We start from the raw sequence: 15,428 nt of genomic DNA, 5'->3' as shown, positions 1-15,428 counted from the left end.
CCGCCTCCCCCGGCTGGGGTGGAAGCGTCTCCTGCCGGGAGAGGCGCGCCGCCCTTGTACCTCGGTTGTGTTAACGCGCCGTGGGGTCCCTCGCTCTCCCTCCGCTCGCGAGACGTGATTCCCCTTCTGGCGGGGCCTCACGCCCTTGATACGTGGTCGGTTTGTTGCTCCGCTCCGCTCCCCCGCCTCCCCCGGCTGGGGTGGAAGCGTCTCCTGCCGGGAGAGGCGCGGCGTCTCCTGCCGGGAGAGGCGCGCCGCCCTTGTACCGTGGTTGTTTTGACGCGCCGTGGTGTCCCGCGCTCTCCCTCCGCTCGCGAGACGTGATTCCCCTCCTGGCGGGGCCTCACGCCCTTGACACGTGGTCGGTGTGCTGCTCCGCTCCGCTCCCCCGCCTCCCCCGGCTGGGGTGGAAGCGTCTCCTGCCGGGAGAGGCGCGCCGCCCTTGTACCGTGGTTGTGTTAACGCTCCGTGGGGTCCTGCGCTCTCCCCCCGCTCGCGAGACGTGATTCCCCTTCTGGCGGGGCCTCACGCCCTTGATACGTGGTCGGTTTGTGTCTCCGCTCCACTCCCCTGCCTCCCCCTGCTGGGGTGGAAGCGTCTCCTGCCGGGAGTGGCGCGCCGCCCTTGTACCGTGGTTGTTTTAACGCGCCGTGGGGTCCAACGCTCTCCCTCCGCTCGCGAGACGTGATTCCCCTCCTGGTGGGGCCTCACGCCCTTGATACGTGGTCGGTTTGTTTCTCCGCTCCGCTCCCCCGCCTCACCCGGCTGGGGTGGAAGCGTCTCCTGCCGGGAGAGGCGCGACGCCCTTGTACCTCGGTTGTGTTAACGCGCCGTGGGGTCCCTCGCTCTCCCTCCGCTCGCGAGACGTGATTCCCCTTCTGGCGGGGCCTCACGCCCTTGATACGTGGTCGGTTTGTGTCTCCGCTCCGCTCCCCCTCCTCCCCCGGCAGGGGTGGAAGCGTCTCCTGCCGGGAGAGGCGCGCCGCCCTTGTACCGTGGTTGCTTTAACGCGCCGTGGGGTCCCACGCTCTCCCTCCGCTCGCGAGACGTGATTCCCCTCCTGGCGGGGCCTCACGCCCTTGACACGTGGTCGGTGTGTTGCTCCGCTCCGCTCCCCCGCCTCCCCCGGCTGGGGTGGAAGCGTCTCCTGCCGGGAGAGGCGCGCCGCCCTTGTACATCGGTTGTGTTAACGCGCCGTGGGGTCCCTCGCTCTCCCTCCGCTCGCGAGACGTGATTCTCCTTCTGGCGGGGCCTCACGCCCTTGATACGTGGTCGGTTTGTGTCTCCGCTCCGCTCCCCCTCCTCCCCCGGCAGGGGTGGAAGCGTCTCCTGCCGGGAGAGGCGCGCCGCCCTTGTACCGTGGTTGTTTTAACGCGCCGTGGGTCCCGCGCTCTCCCTCCGCTCGCGAGACGTGATTCCCCTCCTGGCGGGGCATCACGCCCTTGACACGTGGTCGGTGTGCTGCTCCGCTCCGCTCTACCGCCTCCCCCGGCTGGGGTGGAAGCGTCTCCTGCCGGGAGAGGCGCGCCGCCCTTGTACCGTGGTTGTGTTAACGCTCCGTGGGGTCCCGCGCTCTCCCTCCGCTCGCGAGACGTGATTCCCCTTCTGGCGGGGCCTCACGCCCTTGATACGTGGTCGGTTTGTGTCTCCGCTCCGCTCCCCTGCCTCCCCCTGCTGGGGTGGAAGCGTCTCCTGCCGGGAGAGGCGCGACGCCCTTGTACCTCGGTTGTGTTATCGCGCCGTGGGGTCCCGCGCTCTCCCTCCGCTCGCGAGACGTGATTCCCCTTCTGGCGGGGCCTCACGCCCTTGACACGTGGTCGGTGTGTTGCTCCGCTCCGCTCCCCCTCCTCCCCAGGCTGGGGTGGAAGCGTCTCCTGCCGGGAGAGGCGCGACGCCCTTGTACCTCGGTTGTGTTAACGCGCCGTGGGGTCCCTCGCTCTCCCTCCGCTCGCGAGACGTGATTCCCCTTCTGGCGGGGCCTCACGCCCTTGATACGTGGTCGGTTTGTGTCTCCGCTCCGCTCCCCCTCCTCCCCCGGCAGGGGTGGAAGCGTCTCCTGCCGGGAGAGGCGCGCCGCCCTTGTACCGTGGTTGCTTTAACGCGCCGTGGGGTCCCACGCTCTCCCTCCGCTCGCGAGACGTGATTCCCCTCCTGGCGGGGCCTCACGCCCTTGACACGTGGTCGGTGTGTTGCTCCGCTCCGCTCCCCCGCCTCCCCCGGCTGGGGTGGAAGCGTCTCCTGCCGGGAGAGGCGCGCCGCCCTTGTACATCGGTTGTGTTAACGCGCCGTGGGGTCCCTCGCTCTCCCTCCGCTCGCGAGACGTGATTCCCCTTCTGGCGGGGCCTCACGCCCTTGATACGTGGTCGGTTTGTGTCTCCGCTCCGCTCCCCCTCCTCCCCCGGCAGGGGTGGAAGCGTCTCCTGCCGGGAGAGGCGCGCCGCCCTTGTACCGTGGTTGTTTTAACGCGCCGTGGGTCCCGCGCTCTCCCTCCGCTCGCGAGACGTGATTCCCCTCCTGGCGGGGCATCACGCCCTTGACACGTGGTCGGTGTGCTGCTCCGCTCCGCTCCCCCGCCTCCCCCGGCTGGGGTGGAAGCGTCTCCTGCCGGGAGAGGCGCGCCGCCCTTGTACCGTGGTTGTTTTGACGCGCCGTGGTGTCCCGCGCTCTCCCTCCGCTCGCGAGACGTGATTCCCCTCCTGGCGGGGCCTCACGCCCTTGACACGTGGTCGGTGTGCTGCTCCGCTCCGCTCCCCCGCCTCCCCCGGCTGGGGTGGAAGCGTCTCCTGCCGGGAGAGGCGCGCCGCCCTTGTACCGTGGTTGTGTTAACGCTCCGTGGGGTCCTGCGCTCTCCCCCCGCTCGCGAGACGTGATTCCCCTTCTGGCGGGGCCTCACGCCCTTGATACGTGGTCGGTTTGTGTCTCCGCTCCGCTCCCCTGCCTCCCCCTGCTGGGGTGGAAGCGTCTCCTGCCGGGAGTGGCGCGCCGCCCTTGTACCGTGGTTGTTTTAACGCGCCGTGGGGTCCAACGCTCTCCCTCCGCTCGCGAGACGTGATTCCCCTCCTGGTGGGGCCTCACGCCCTTGATACGTGGTCGGTTTGTTTCTCCGCTCCGCTCCCCCGCCTCACCCGGCTGGGGTGGAAGCGTCTCCTGCCGGGAGAGGCGCGACGCCCTTGTACCTCGGTTGTGTTAACGCGCCGTGGGGTCCCTCGCTCTCCCTCCGCTCGCGAGACGTGATTCCCCTTCTGGCGGGGCCTCACGCCCTTGATACGTGGTCGGTTTGTGTCTCCGCTCCGCTCCCCCTCCTCCCCCGGCAGGGGTGGAAGCGTCTCCTGCCGGGAGAGGCGCGCCGCCCTTGTACCGTGGTTGCTTTAACGCGCCGTGGGGTCCCACGCTCTCCCTCCGCTCGCGAGACGTGATTCCCCTCCTGGCGGGGCCTCACGCCCTTGACACGTGGTCGGTGTGTTGCTCCGCTCCGCTCCCCCGCCTCCCCCGGCTGGGGTGGAAGCGTCTCCTGCCGGGAGAGGCGCGCCGCCCTTGTATATCGGTTGTGTTAACGCGCCGTGGGGTCCCTCGCTCTCCCTCCGCTCGCGAGACGTGATTCCCCTTCTGGCGGGGCCTCACGCCCTTGATACGTGGTCGGTTTGTGTCTCCGCTCCGCTCCCCCTCCTCCCCCGGCAGGGGTGGAAGCGTCTCCTGCCGGGAGAGGCGCGCCGCCCTTGTACCGTGGTTGTTTTAACGCGCCGTGGGTCCCGCGCTCTCCCTCCGCTCGCGAGACGTGATTCCCCTCCTGGCGGGGCATCACGCCCTTGACACGTGGTCGGTGTGCTGCTCCGCTCCGCTCCCCCGCCTCCCCCGGCTGGGGTGGAAGCGTCTCCTGCCGGGAGAGGCGCGCCGCCCTTGTACCGTGGTTGTTTTGACGCGCCGTGGTGTCCCGCGCTCTCCCTCCGCTCGCGAGACGTGATTCCCCTCCTGGCGGGGCCTCACGCCCTTGACACGTGGTCGGTGTGCTGCTCCGCTCCGCTCCCCCGCCTCCCCCGGCTGGGGTGGAAGCGTCTCCTGCCGGGAGAGGCGCGCCGCCCTTGTACCGTGGTTGTGTTAACGCTCCGTGGGGTCCCGCGCTCTCCCTCCGCTCGCGAGACGTGATTCCCCTTCTGGCGGGGCCTCACGCCCTTGATACGTGGTCGGTTTGTGTCTCCGCTCCGCTCCCCTGCCTCCCCCTGCTGGGGTGGAAGCGTCTCCTGCCGGGAGAGGCGCGACGCCCTTGTACCTCGGTTGTGTTATCGCGCCGTGGGGTCCCGCGCTCTCCCTCCGCTCGCGAGACGTGATTCCCCTTCTGGCGGGGCCTCACGCCCTTGACACGTGGTCGGTGTGTTGCTCCGCTCCGCTCCCCCTCCTCCCCCGGCTGGGGTGGAAGCGTCTCCTGCCGGGAGAGGCGCGACGCCCTTGTACCTCGGTTGTGTTAACGCGCCGTGGGGTCCCTCGCTCTCCCTCCGCTCGCGAGACGTGATTCCCCTTCTGGCGGGGCCTCACGCCCTTGATACGTGGTCGGTTTGTGTCTCCGCTCCGCTCCCCCTCCTCCCCCGGCAGGGGTGGAAGCGTCTCCTGCCGGGAGAGGCGCGCCGCCCTTGTACCGTGGTTGTTTTAACGCGCCGTGGGTCCCGCGCTCTCCCTCCGCTCGCGAGACGTGATTCCCCTCCTGGCGGGGCCTCACGCCCTTGACACGTGGTCGGTGTGCTGCTCCGCTCCGCTCCCCCGCCTCCCCCGGCTGGGGTGGAAGCGTCTCCTGCCGGGAGAGGCGCGCCGCCCTTGTACCGTGGTTGTGTTAACGCTCCGTGGGGTCCCGCGCTCTCCCTCCGCTCGCGAGACGTGATTCCCCTTCTGGCGGGGCCTCACGCCCTTGATACGTGGTCGGTTTGTGTCTCCGCTCCGCTCCCCTGCCTCCCCCTGCTGGGGTGGAAGCGTCTCCTGCCGGGAGAGGCGCGACGCCCTTGTACCTCGGTTGTGTTATCGCGCCGTGGGGTCCCGCGCTCTCCCTCCGCTCGCGAGACGTGATTCCCCTTCTGGCGGGGCCTCACGCCCTTGACACGTGGTCGGTGTGTTGCTCCGCTCCGCTCCCCCTCCTCCCCCGGCTGGGGTGGAAGCGTCTCCTGCCGGGAGAGGCGCGCCGCCCTTGTACCGTGGTTGTGTTATCGCTCCGTGGGGTCCTGCGCTCTCCCTCCGCTCGCGAGACGTGATTCCCCTTCTGGCGGGGCCTCACGCCCTTGATACGTGGTCGGTTTGTGTCTCCGCTCCGCTCCCCTGCCTCCCCCTGCTGGGGTGGAAGCGTCTCCTGCCGGGAGTGGCGCGCCGCCCTTGTACCGTGGTTGTTTTAACGCGCCGTGGGGTCCAACGCTCTCCCTCCGCTCGCGAGACGTGATTCCCCTCCTGGTGGGGCCTCACGCCCTTGATACGTGGTCGGTTTGTTTCTCCGCTCCGCTCCCCCGCCTCACCCGGCTGGGGTGGAAGCGTCTCCTGCCGGGAGAGGCGCGACGCCCTTGTTCCTCGGTTGTGTTAACGCGCCGTGGGGTCCCGCGCTCTCCCTCCGCTGGCGAGACGTGATTCCCCTTCTGGCGGGGCCTCACGCCCTTGATACGTGGTCGGTTTGTTGCTCCGCTCCGCTCCCCCGCCTCCCCCGGCAGGGGTGGAAGCGTCTCCTGCCGGGAGAGGCGCGCCGCCCTTGTACCGTGGTTGCTTTAACGCGCCGTGGTGTCCCGCGCTCTCCCTCCGCTCGCGAGACGTGATTCCCCTCCTGGCGGGGCCTCACGCCCTTGACACGTGGTCGGTGTGCTGCTCCGCTCCGCTCCCCCGCCTCCCCCGGCTGGGGTGGAAGCGTCTCCTGCCGGGAGAGGCGCGCCGCCCTTGTACCGTGGTTGTGTTAACGCTCCGTGGGGTCCTGCGCTCTCCCTCCGCTCGCGAGACGTGATTCCCCTTCTGGCGGGGCCTCACGCCCTTGATACGTGGTCGGTTTGTGTCTCCGCTCCGCTCCCCTGCCTCCCCCTGCTGGGGTGGAAGCGTCTCCTGCCGGGAGTGGCGCGCCGCCCTTGTACCGTGGTTGTTTTAACGCGCCGTGGGGTCCAACGCTCTCCCTCCGCTCGCGAGACGTGATTCCCCTCCTGGTGGGGCCTCACGCCCTTGATACGTGGTCGGTTTGTTTCTCCGCTCCGCTCCCCCGCCTCACCCGGCTGGGGTGGAAGCGTCTCCTGCCGGGAGAGGCGCGACGCCCTTGTTCCTCGGTTGTGTTAACGCGCCGTGGGGTCCCGCGCTCTCCCTCCGCTGGCGAGACGTGATTCCCCTTCTGGCGGGGCCTCACGCCCTTGATACGTGGTCGGTTTGTTGCTCCGCTCCGCTCCCCCGCCTCCCCCGGCAGGGGTGGAAGCGTCTCCTGCCGGGAGAGGCGCGCCGCCCTTGTACCGTGGTTGCTTTAACGCGCCGTGGTGTCCCGCGCTCTCCCTCCGCTCGCGAGACGTGATTCCCCTCCTGGCGGGGCCTCACGCCCTTGACACGTGGTCGGTGTGCTGCTCCGCTCCGCTCCCCCGCCTCCCCCGGCTGGGGTGGAAGCGTCTCCTGCCGGGAGAGGCGCGCCGCCCTTGTACCGTGGTTGTGTTAACGCTCCGTGGGGTCCTGCGCTCTCCCTCCGCTCGCGAGACGTGATTCCCCTTCTGGCGGGGCCTCACGCCCTTGATACGTTGTCGGTTTGTGTCTCCGCTCCGCTCCCCTGCCTCCCCCTGCTGGGGTGGAAGCGTCTCCTGCCGGGAGTGGCGCGCCGCCCTTGTACCGTGGTTGTTTTAACGCGCCGTGGGGTCCAACGCTCTCCCTCCGCTCGCGAGACGTGATTCCCCTCCTGGTGGGGCCTCACGCCCTTGATACGTGGTCGGTTTGTTTCTCCGCTCCGCTCCCCCGCCTCACCCGGCTGGGGTGGAAGCGTCTCCTGCCGGGAGAGGCGCGACGCCCTTGTTCCTCGGTTGTGTTAACGCGCCGTGGGGTCCCGCGCTCTCCCTCCGCTGGCGAGACGTGATTCCCCTTCTGGCGGGGCCTCACGCCCTTGATACGTGGTCGGTTTGTTGCTCCGCTCCGCTCCCCCGCCTCCCCCGGCAGGGGTGGAAGCGTCTCCTGCCGGGAGAGGCGCGCCGCCCTTGTACCGTGGTTGCTTTAACGCGCCGTGGTGTCCCGCGCTCTCCCTCCGCTCGCGAGACGTGATTCCCCTCCTGGCGGGGCCTCACGCCCTTGACACGTGGTCGGTGTGCTGCTCCGCTCCGCTCCCCCGCCTCCCCCGGCTGGGGTGGAAGCGTCTCCTGCCGGGAGAGGCGCGCCGCCCTTGTACCGTGGTTGTGTTAACGCTCCGTGGGGTCCTGCGCTCTCCCTCCGCTCGCGAGACGTGATTCCCCTTCTGGCGGGGCCTCACGCCCTTGATACGTGGTCGTTTTGTGTCTCCGCTCCGCTCCCCTGCCTCCCCCTGCTGGGGTGGAAGCGTCTCCTGCCGGGAGTGGCGCGCCGCCCTTGTACCGTGGTTGTTTTAACGCGCCGTGGGGTCCAACGCTCTCCCTCCGCTGGCGAGACGTGATTCCCCTTCTGGCGGGGCCTCACGCCCTTGATACGTGGTCGGTTTGTTGCTCCGCTCCGCTCCCCCGCCTCCCCCGGCAGGGGTGGAAGCGTCTCCTGCCGGGAGAGGCGCGCCGCCCTTGTACCGTGGTTGCTTTAACGCGCCGTGGTGTCCCGCGCTCTCCCTCCGCTCGCGAGACGTGATTCCCCTCCTGGCGGGGCCTCACGCCCTTGACACGTGGTCGGTGTGCTGCTCCGCTCCGCTCCCCCGGCTGGGGTGGAAGCGTCTCCTGCCGGGAGAGGCGCGCCGCCCTTGTACCGTGGTTGTGTTAACGCTCCGTGGGGTCCTGCGCTCTCCCTCCGCTCGCGAGACGTGATTCCCCTTCTGGCGGGGCCTCACGCCCTTGATACGTGGTCGGTTTGTGTCTCCGCTCCGCTCCCCTGCCTCCCCCCGCTGGGGTGGAAGCGTCTCCTGCCGGGAGTGGCGCGCCGCCCTTGTACCGTGGTTGTTTTAACGCGCCGTGGGGTCCAACGCTCTCCCTCCGCTCGCGAGACGTGATTCCCCTCCTGGTGGGGCCTCACGCCCTTGATACGTGGTCGGTGTGCTGCTCCGCTCCGCTCCCCCGCCTCCCCCGGCAGGGGTGGCAGCGTCTCCTGCCGGGAGAGGCGCGCCGCCCTTGTACCGTGGTTGTTTTAACGCGCCGTGGGGTCCCGCGCTCTCCCTCCGCTCGCGAGACGTGATTCCCCTCCTGGCGGGGCCTCACGCCCTTGACACGTGGTCGGTGTGCTGCTCCGCTCCGCTCCCCCGCCTCCCCCGGCTGGGGTGGAAGCGTCTCCTGCCGGGAGAGGCGCGCCGCCCTTGTACCGTGGTTGTGTTAACGCTCCGTGGGGTCCTGCGCTCTCCCTCCGCTCGCGAGACGTGATTCCCCTTCTGGCGGGGCCTCACGCCCTTGACACGTGGTCGGTTTGTTGCTCCGCTCCGCTCCCCCGCCTCCTCCAGCTGGGGTGGAAGTGCCGTGGTTGTGTTAACGCGCCGTGGGGTCCCGCGCTCTCCCTCCGCTCGCGAGACGTGATTTCCCTTCTGGCGGGGCCTCACGCCCTTGACACGTGGTCGGTTTGTTGGTCCGCTCCGCTCCCCCAGGCAAGGTTCCCCGCCGGCAGGGGCTTGACCCCGTTGAGACGTGGCGGCATGTCCGTGGGGGTGCTTCGGTGTCCCGCGCGCTTCTCTGCTGTGGGAGGGTTGACGCCGTTGATGTAGCGCGCCTGGGGCGGCTGGTCGGGGAAACCTGCTGGGAGGGCCTTGGCGCCGTTAAAAGGGTAGGGGCTGCGGTGCCACGAAATCCGGGGAAAAGTCGTGAAAAGTGGAAGTTCAGGGCCAAAGTGGTCTACGGCGTCAAGGTGCTCCCGCGCTGGGAGGTAACCCAGGACCCCCTGATTCCGTCAATGTCGCACCAGGTTTCGGAAGCAACCTGCACCGAGGTCCCGTTTGCAAATATAGTAAGGAGGTCGGGTCTCAGGCCACCCGACCTACTACCTTGACGGGCTGATGAAGCTCCTCGGCGTGCGCGCTATCTCCGCCTTAACCCTGTTGAGATGAGACGATCCTTGGGTGGGGGTGAGGTTCGGAGGCGCACGTTTAACACCTCCAGAGGCTTGACGAGGTCATGGAGGTGTCTATCGAGGTTCATTCATTGATTCATTGGTGAGGCAATGAAGGAAAACCACCCGCTTTGGAGGTTGCCGGGCGGCACACGTGTCCCATGACGTATGCGTTTCGACGCTGCTAGGCGCGGTGCCGGTCCTTTGCTCCTCTGAGGGCCCGCTTGAGAGGTTGCCGGACGGTACACGTGTCCCATGACGTATGCGTTTCGACGCTGCTAGGCGCGGTGCCGGTCCTCTGCTCCTCTGAGGGCCCGCTTGAGAGGTTGCCGGACGGTACACGTGTCCCATGACGTATGCGTTTCGACGCTGCTAGGCGCGGTGCCGGTCCTCTGCTCCTCTGAGAGCCCGCTTTGGAGGTTGCCGGACGGCACACGTGTCCCATGACGTATGCGTTTCGACGCTGCTAGGCGCGGTGCCGGTCCTCTGCTCCTCTGAGGGCCCGCTTGAGAGGTTGCCGGACGGCACACGTGTCCCATGACGTATGCGTTTCGACGCTGCTAGGCGCGGTGCCGGTCCTCTGCTCCTCTGAGGGCCCGCTTTGGAGGTTGCCGGACGGCACACGTGTCCCATGACGTATGCGTTTCGACGCTGCTAGGCGCGGTGCCGGTCCTCAGCTCCTAATGATATCAACAAGAGTCCCATGCCACTCTTGTTCGCGCTGTTGCGAGCCTGGGCGTGCGCTTTCCACGTTAACCCCGACGGGATGATTCGGGTGGGGGGTTAACGTGACGCACCCTTACTATATATGTATGAATGGATTATGGATTTGACACCGTTAAGTGCCTAGACGAGGTGGGCTTCTTAATGCGTGTCGTGCTCGCAACAGCTGCGGCGGCGGCAAGCCGCTCTGAGAACCACCCCAACAGTTGTTACGCTATGGAGGTTGCTGGGTTGCACTCGCGTACCATGACGCACGTGAATCACCTCTGCTAGGCGCGGTGCGCGTCCCCCTCCTCCTGGCGTCAACTGTCCGAGAGGTCCTCGTCTCCTCTCGTCTCCTCTCCTTTGGATGAGAAGCGTCACGGCATTAGCTGCGGCTCCTCGTGGCGGCGCACACGGTGTGTGAGGTTTGTGTGTGTGCCAAAGCGAGTTTGCCTTGAATGCAGCGACCCCTCTTGTTTGGTGATGGTTACTCCACTCCCCGTGCGATTGATCATCTCGAGGGTTGTACCGTGGAGGGACGGTCACCCTGGTTCCTGAACTGACGCAGCTTCTATCGAGCGGTCGGTTGGAACGAAGCACCTCACGCTGTTTTTTTAGCGGGCTATGACGCTTTGCTGCAGCTGCTGCTGCTGCCGCTTGTTAAGGGGCGGGACAAGCTTGAGGGCAGCAGCAGCACGTGGTAGTAGCAGCAGCCTGCGGGGCAATGACTGTGTGCAATGAGAGTTATTGCCTGGTGCCAAGGAGGAACACGGCGATATGCCTGGCTTGTTTCTGCTGCGGCTCGTCTCCGTGGAAGGGGCACACGGAAGATAAAATGACTTACTTGTATGAATAAAAAATAAGAGACGACGAGCAAGAGCTGGGCGCAGCAAGTACCAACAACAAATGAGTAGTGAATGAACTTCACAATGAAGGATTTAAAATGGTGCTTTGCTGCGAGCTCGTCTCCGTGGAAGGGGCACACGGAAGATAAAATGACTTGTATGAATAAAAAATAAGAGACGACGAGCAAGAGCTGGGCGCAGCAAGTACCAACAAATGAGTAGTGAATGAACTTCACAATGAAGGATTTAAAATGGTGCTTTGCTGCGAGCTCGTCTCCGTGGAAGGGGCACACGGAAGAGAGAGAGAGAGAGAGACACAGACAGAGAGAGAGAAAGAAACGAGCAAGCAAGCAAGCCAGTGGTGTTCAATGTGTTACCTTACCTGGTACCCTGCCAGAAAAAAAAAAAAAAAAATCAAAAACAGCTCTAACGATGCTTCGCTGCGGGAGGGCGCAGCAAGTATCCACAAAGGAGAGATGACCTCCTTTATTTTTTTTTTTAAGTTGAGAAGGGACGCGGCGTCGACAGACCTTTGGGGTCCGACGCTTCGCGATTTCCTGGTGGCTCTCTTACTACACTTTTGAGTGTCAGAAAGTCATGGCAATGGAATTGAAAGTGGAAAGGAGCAGCAGCAGCATGCCGTCTAGGCTACGGCTGGCTGGTGGGGGTGGCTTCAAGCCACCTTCCACCGAGTCATGTTGTTTCTGGGTAATCTCGCAGCAGCCGTCGTCGTCAAGGCTACGACGGCGGCTCCGCTGCTACTATACTACTCGTGTCTGTTGTTCCCCGCCTCGGGGAGCTTCGCCGACCGTGGGTAGTGTTGGTGTGTCCATACTGCCTCGACCGTGCGTGCCCCGAGGTCGGGCTGTCGTCAGCGCAGGGCTGCTGCGGCTCTTGACGGGCCGTGGCTTAAGTGATGCTTAAGTGAACTTACCCTTGCGTCTGCGGCGGCCGTTGGGAGAGAGAGAGACCTCGTTGCCTCGTCACGACGGCGTTCGTGCTTGGCCTCGTTGTCTTCTGGCCTCGGTGTTGCCGGACTGTGTGTGTGTGTGCGTGGTTGTTGTAGTCCCCGCCTCGGGGAAGGTCGCCGACCGTGGGTAGTGTTGGTGTGTCCATACTGCCTCGACCGTGCGTGCCCCGAGGTCGGGCTGTCGTCAGCGCAGGGCTGCTGCGGCTCTTGACGGGCCGTAGCTTAAGTGATGCTTAAGTGAACTTACCCTTGCGTCTGCGGCGGCCGTTGGGACGTGCACCTCCTTGTTTTTGTCCCCGCCTCGGGGAAGGTCGCCGACCGTGGGTAGTGTTGGCGTGTCCATACTGCCTCGACCGTGCGTGCCCCGAGGTCGGGCTGTCGTCAGCGCAGGGCTGCTGCGGCTCTTGACGGGCCGTAGCTTAAGTGATGCTTAAGTGAACTTACCCTTGCGTCTGCGGCGGCCGTTGGGACGTGCGCGACAACCCCCACCACCTGGTCTGTGGCCAGCAAGGGCTCCTCTTCCTCCTGTTGTTAGTATTCCCCGCCTCGAGGAGCGGCGCCGACGATGGGTACTGTTGGTTGTTTCCACACTGCTCCGACTGTGCGCGCCTCGAGGTCCGGGCTGTCGTCAGCGCAGGGCTGCTGCGGCTCTTGACGGGCCGTGGCTTAAGTGATGCTTAAGTGAACTTACCCTTGTGTCTGCGGCAGCCGATGGGAAGAGGAAGGGAGGAGCCGGGATGTGATGTGATGTGATGGGTAGTGGTAGCAGGCAGCAACCGATTTCCAGTGCACAATGAATGAAGGGGCTGCTGCTCTCTGTCTGGATGAGCGCGCAAAAACCAAAATTGAATGAATAATCATGATGAGGGGATTGACAGATTGAGAGAGGGGGCCGTCATCGTGATGATGGCGGCGGCCCAGCAAACAAACCAACACAGACCAAGGCAAAAAAACCAAACCAAACCAAACCAAAATGCAAGAGGTGTCAGACAAACAAAGTGAGTGAGAGTGAGAGAGAAAGGAGAACGATGGTGGCGTTCTTCCTATAACCTAAGGCCAAAGAAAGCAAAACCCATAAACAAAACTACCTGGTTGATCCTGCCAGTAGTCATATGCTTGTCTCAAAGATTAAGCCATGCATGTCTAAGTACAAGCCCAATTAAGGTGAAACCGCGAATGGCTCATTAAATCAGCTATGATTCATTGGATCTGTAGCCCACACTTACTTGGATAACTGTGGTAATTCTAGAGCTAATACATGCATCACGTCTCTGACCGCAAGGGAAGAGCGCTTTTATTAGTTCAAAACCGGTCGGGCCTCGGTCCGCCAACCCCACCGTGTTGAATCTGAATAACTTGTGGCTGAGCGCACGGCCTCCAGTGCCGGCGCCGCCTCTTTCAAGTGTCTGCCTTATCAGCTTTCGATTGTAGGCTATGCGCCTACAATGGCTATAACGGGTAACGGGGAATCAGGGTTCGATTCCGGAGAGGGAGCCTGAGAAACGGCTACCACATCTAAGGAAGGCAGCAGGCACGCAAATTACCCACTCCCGGCACGGGGAGGTAGTGACGAAAAATAACGATGCGAGACTCATCCGAGGCCTCGCAATCGGAATGAGTACACTTTAAATCCTTTAACGAGGACCCATTGGAGGGCAAGTCTGGTGCCAGCAGCCGCGGTAATTCCAGCTCCAATAGCGTATATTAAAGTTGTTGCGGTTAAAAAGCTCGTAGTTGGATTTCAGTTCTGGACTGACGGTTCACCGCCCGGTGCACACTGTCACGCTCCGAACAGCCGTAACACAGCCCGCTGGCTCGCACGGGGTGCTCTTCACCGGGTGTCCCGCGTGGCCGGCAGAGTTTACTTTGAAAAAATTAGAGTGCTCAAAGCAGGCTACACTGATGGCCTGAATGCCTATGCATGGAATAATGGAATAGGACCTCGGTTCTATTTTGTCGGTTTTCTGAACCCGAGGTAATGACTAATAGGAACAGGCGGGGGCATTCGTATTGCGACGCTAGAGGTGAAATTCTTGGACCGTCGCAAGACGAACTACTGCGAAAGCATTTGCCAAGGATGTTTTCATTAATCAAGAACGAAAGTTAGAGGTTCGAAGGCGATCAGATACCGCCCTAGTTCTAACCATAAACGATGCTGACCAGCGATCCGCCGGTGTTATTCCCATGACCCGGCGGGCAGCTTCCGGGAAACCAAAGTCTTTGGGTTCCGGGGGAAGTATGGTTGCAAAGCTGAAACTTAAAGGAATTGACGGAAGGGCACCACCAGGAGTGGAGCCTGCGGCTTAATTTGACTCAACACGGGGAACCTCACCAGGCCCAGACACCGGAAGGATTGACAGATTGAGAGCTCTTTCTCGATTCGGTGGGTGGTGGTGCATGGCCGTTCTTAGTTGGTGGAGCGATTTGTCTGGTTAATTCCGATAACGAACGAGACTCTGGCCTACTAACTAGTCGACGGATCTCCAGCAATTGGTGTCCAGTTCGCAGCTTCTTCTTAGAGGGATAAGCGGCAATTCTAGCCGCACGAGATTGAGCAATAACAGGTCTGTGATGCCCTTAGATGTTCTGGGCCGCACGCGCGCTACACTGAAGGGATCAACGTGTCCTCCCCCTCCGAGAGGAGCGGGTAACCCGTTGAAATCCTTTCATGATAGGGATTGGGGTTTGCAATTGTCTCCCATGAACGAGGAATTCCCAGTAAGCGCAAGTCATGAGCTTGCGTTGATTACGTCCCTGCCCTTTGTACACACCGCCCGTCGCTACTACCGATTGAATGATTTAGTGAGGCCTTCGGACTGGCGCTCTTGGATGCCGGGCCTGCGTCGCGGTCAGTTCTGCTGCCGCCGCTGGGCTCTTTCGGCGCCTCGAGCTGACGGAAAGATGTCCAAACTTGATCATTTAGAGGAAGTAAAAGTCGTAACAAGGTTTCCGTAGGTGAACCTGCGGAAGGATCATTAACGTGTTGTTGGTTTTGAAGGCGAACCACACACTCAAAATAGAGCTAATACAAATAATGGGTGGTCGCGGTTCGCTCAAGCAGCGAGCCGTTGACCTGTTGGCGGGGCAAAAGGTGGTGCCCTGCCCGCCCAAAAAAAAAAAAAAAAAAGGAAAGAGAGAGGGAAACCTTTCTTTTTCCGCTTCTTCTCCCCGCGCTCCGTGCCGGAGCGTGGGGTAGACCAACTGTTCTTACTTACACACCACGCCCACGGGAAACCACGGCGTTTGGTGCCTCCGTCGTCGCCGTAGTAGTGGCTAGGTGAGCCCGCTGGTTAATTCCGATAACGGCGACGATGACGGTCGGAGGAGAAGTTGGTGGTGGGTCCCGCCGCGAGGCCCACTCCTCTTCTACTAACCCCGATCGCCTCCCGTGCTGCGGGAGGGAAGGCACCACTCGTCCCCGGCGTTTGGTGCCTCCATCGTCGCCGTAGTAGTGGCTAGGTGAGCCCGCTGGTTAATTCCGATAACGGCGACGATGACGGTCGGAGGAGAAGTTGGTGGTGGGTCCCGCCGCGAGGCCCACTCCTCTTCTACTAACCCCGATCGCCTCCCGTGCTGCGGGAGGGAAGGCACCACTCGTCCCAACCGGCGTTTGGTGCCCCCATCGTCGCCGTAGTAGTGGCTAGGTGAGCCCGCTGGTTAATTCCGATAACGGCGACGATGACGGTCGGAGGAGAAGTTGGTGGTGGGTCCCGCCGCGAGGCCCACTCCTC

At 63.8% G+C, this 15,428-nt stretch overlaps 1 non-coding gene across 1 annotated transcript; it reads left to right on the top strand.

Annotated features, from left to right (window-relative positions):
- Nucleotides 1-12,782: 12,782 nt before the first annotated feature.
- LOC135091161 (small subunit ribosomal RNA) lies at nucleotides 12,783-14,675 on the top strand. The gene has a single exon (XR_010262410.1). It is a non-coding gene; the product is annotated as a small subunit ribosomal RNA (ribosomal RNA).
- Nucleotides 14,676-15,428: the final 753 nt, after the last annotated feature.

This window comes from Scylla paramamosain, chromosome 36, assembly GCF_035594125.1.
Source record: "Scylla paramamosain isolate STU-SP2022 chromosome 36, ASM3559412v1, whole genome shotgun sequence".
Classification (NCBI taxonomy): domain Eukaryota; kingdom Metazoa; phylum Arthropoda; class Malacostraca; order Decapoda; family Portunidae; genus Scylla; species Scylla paramamosain.
Note: the sequence above shows the minus strand (reverse complement) of the source record. Positions and strands in the feature narration are given on the sequence as shown.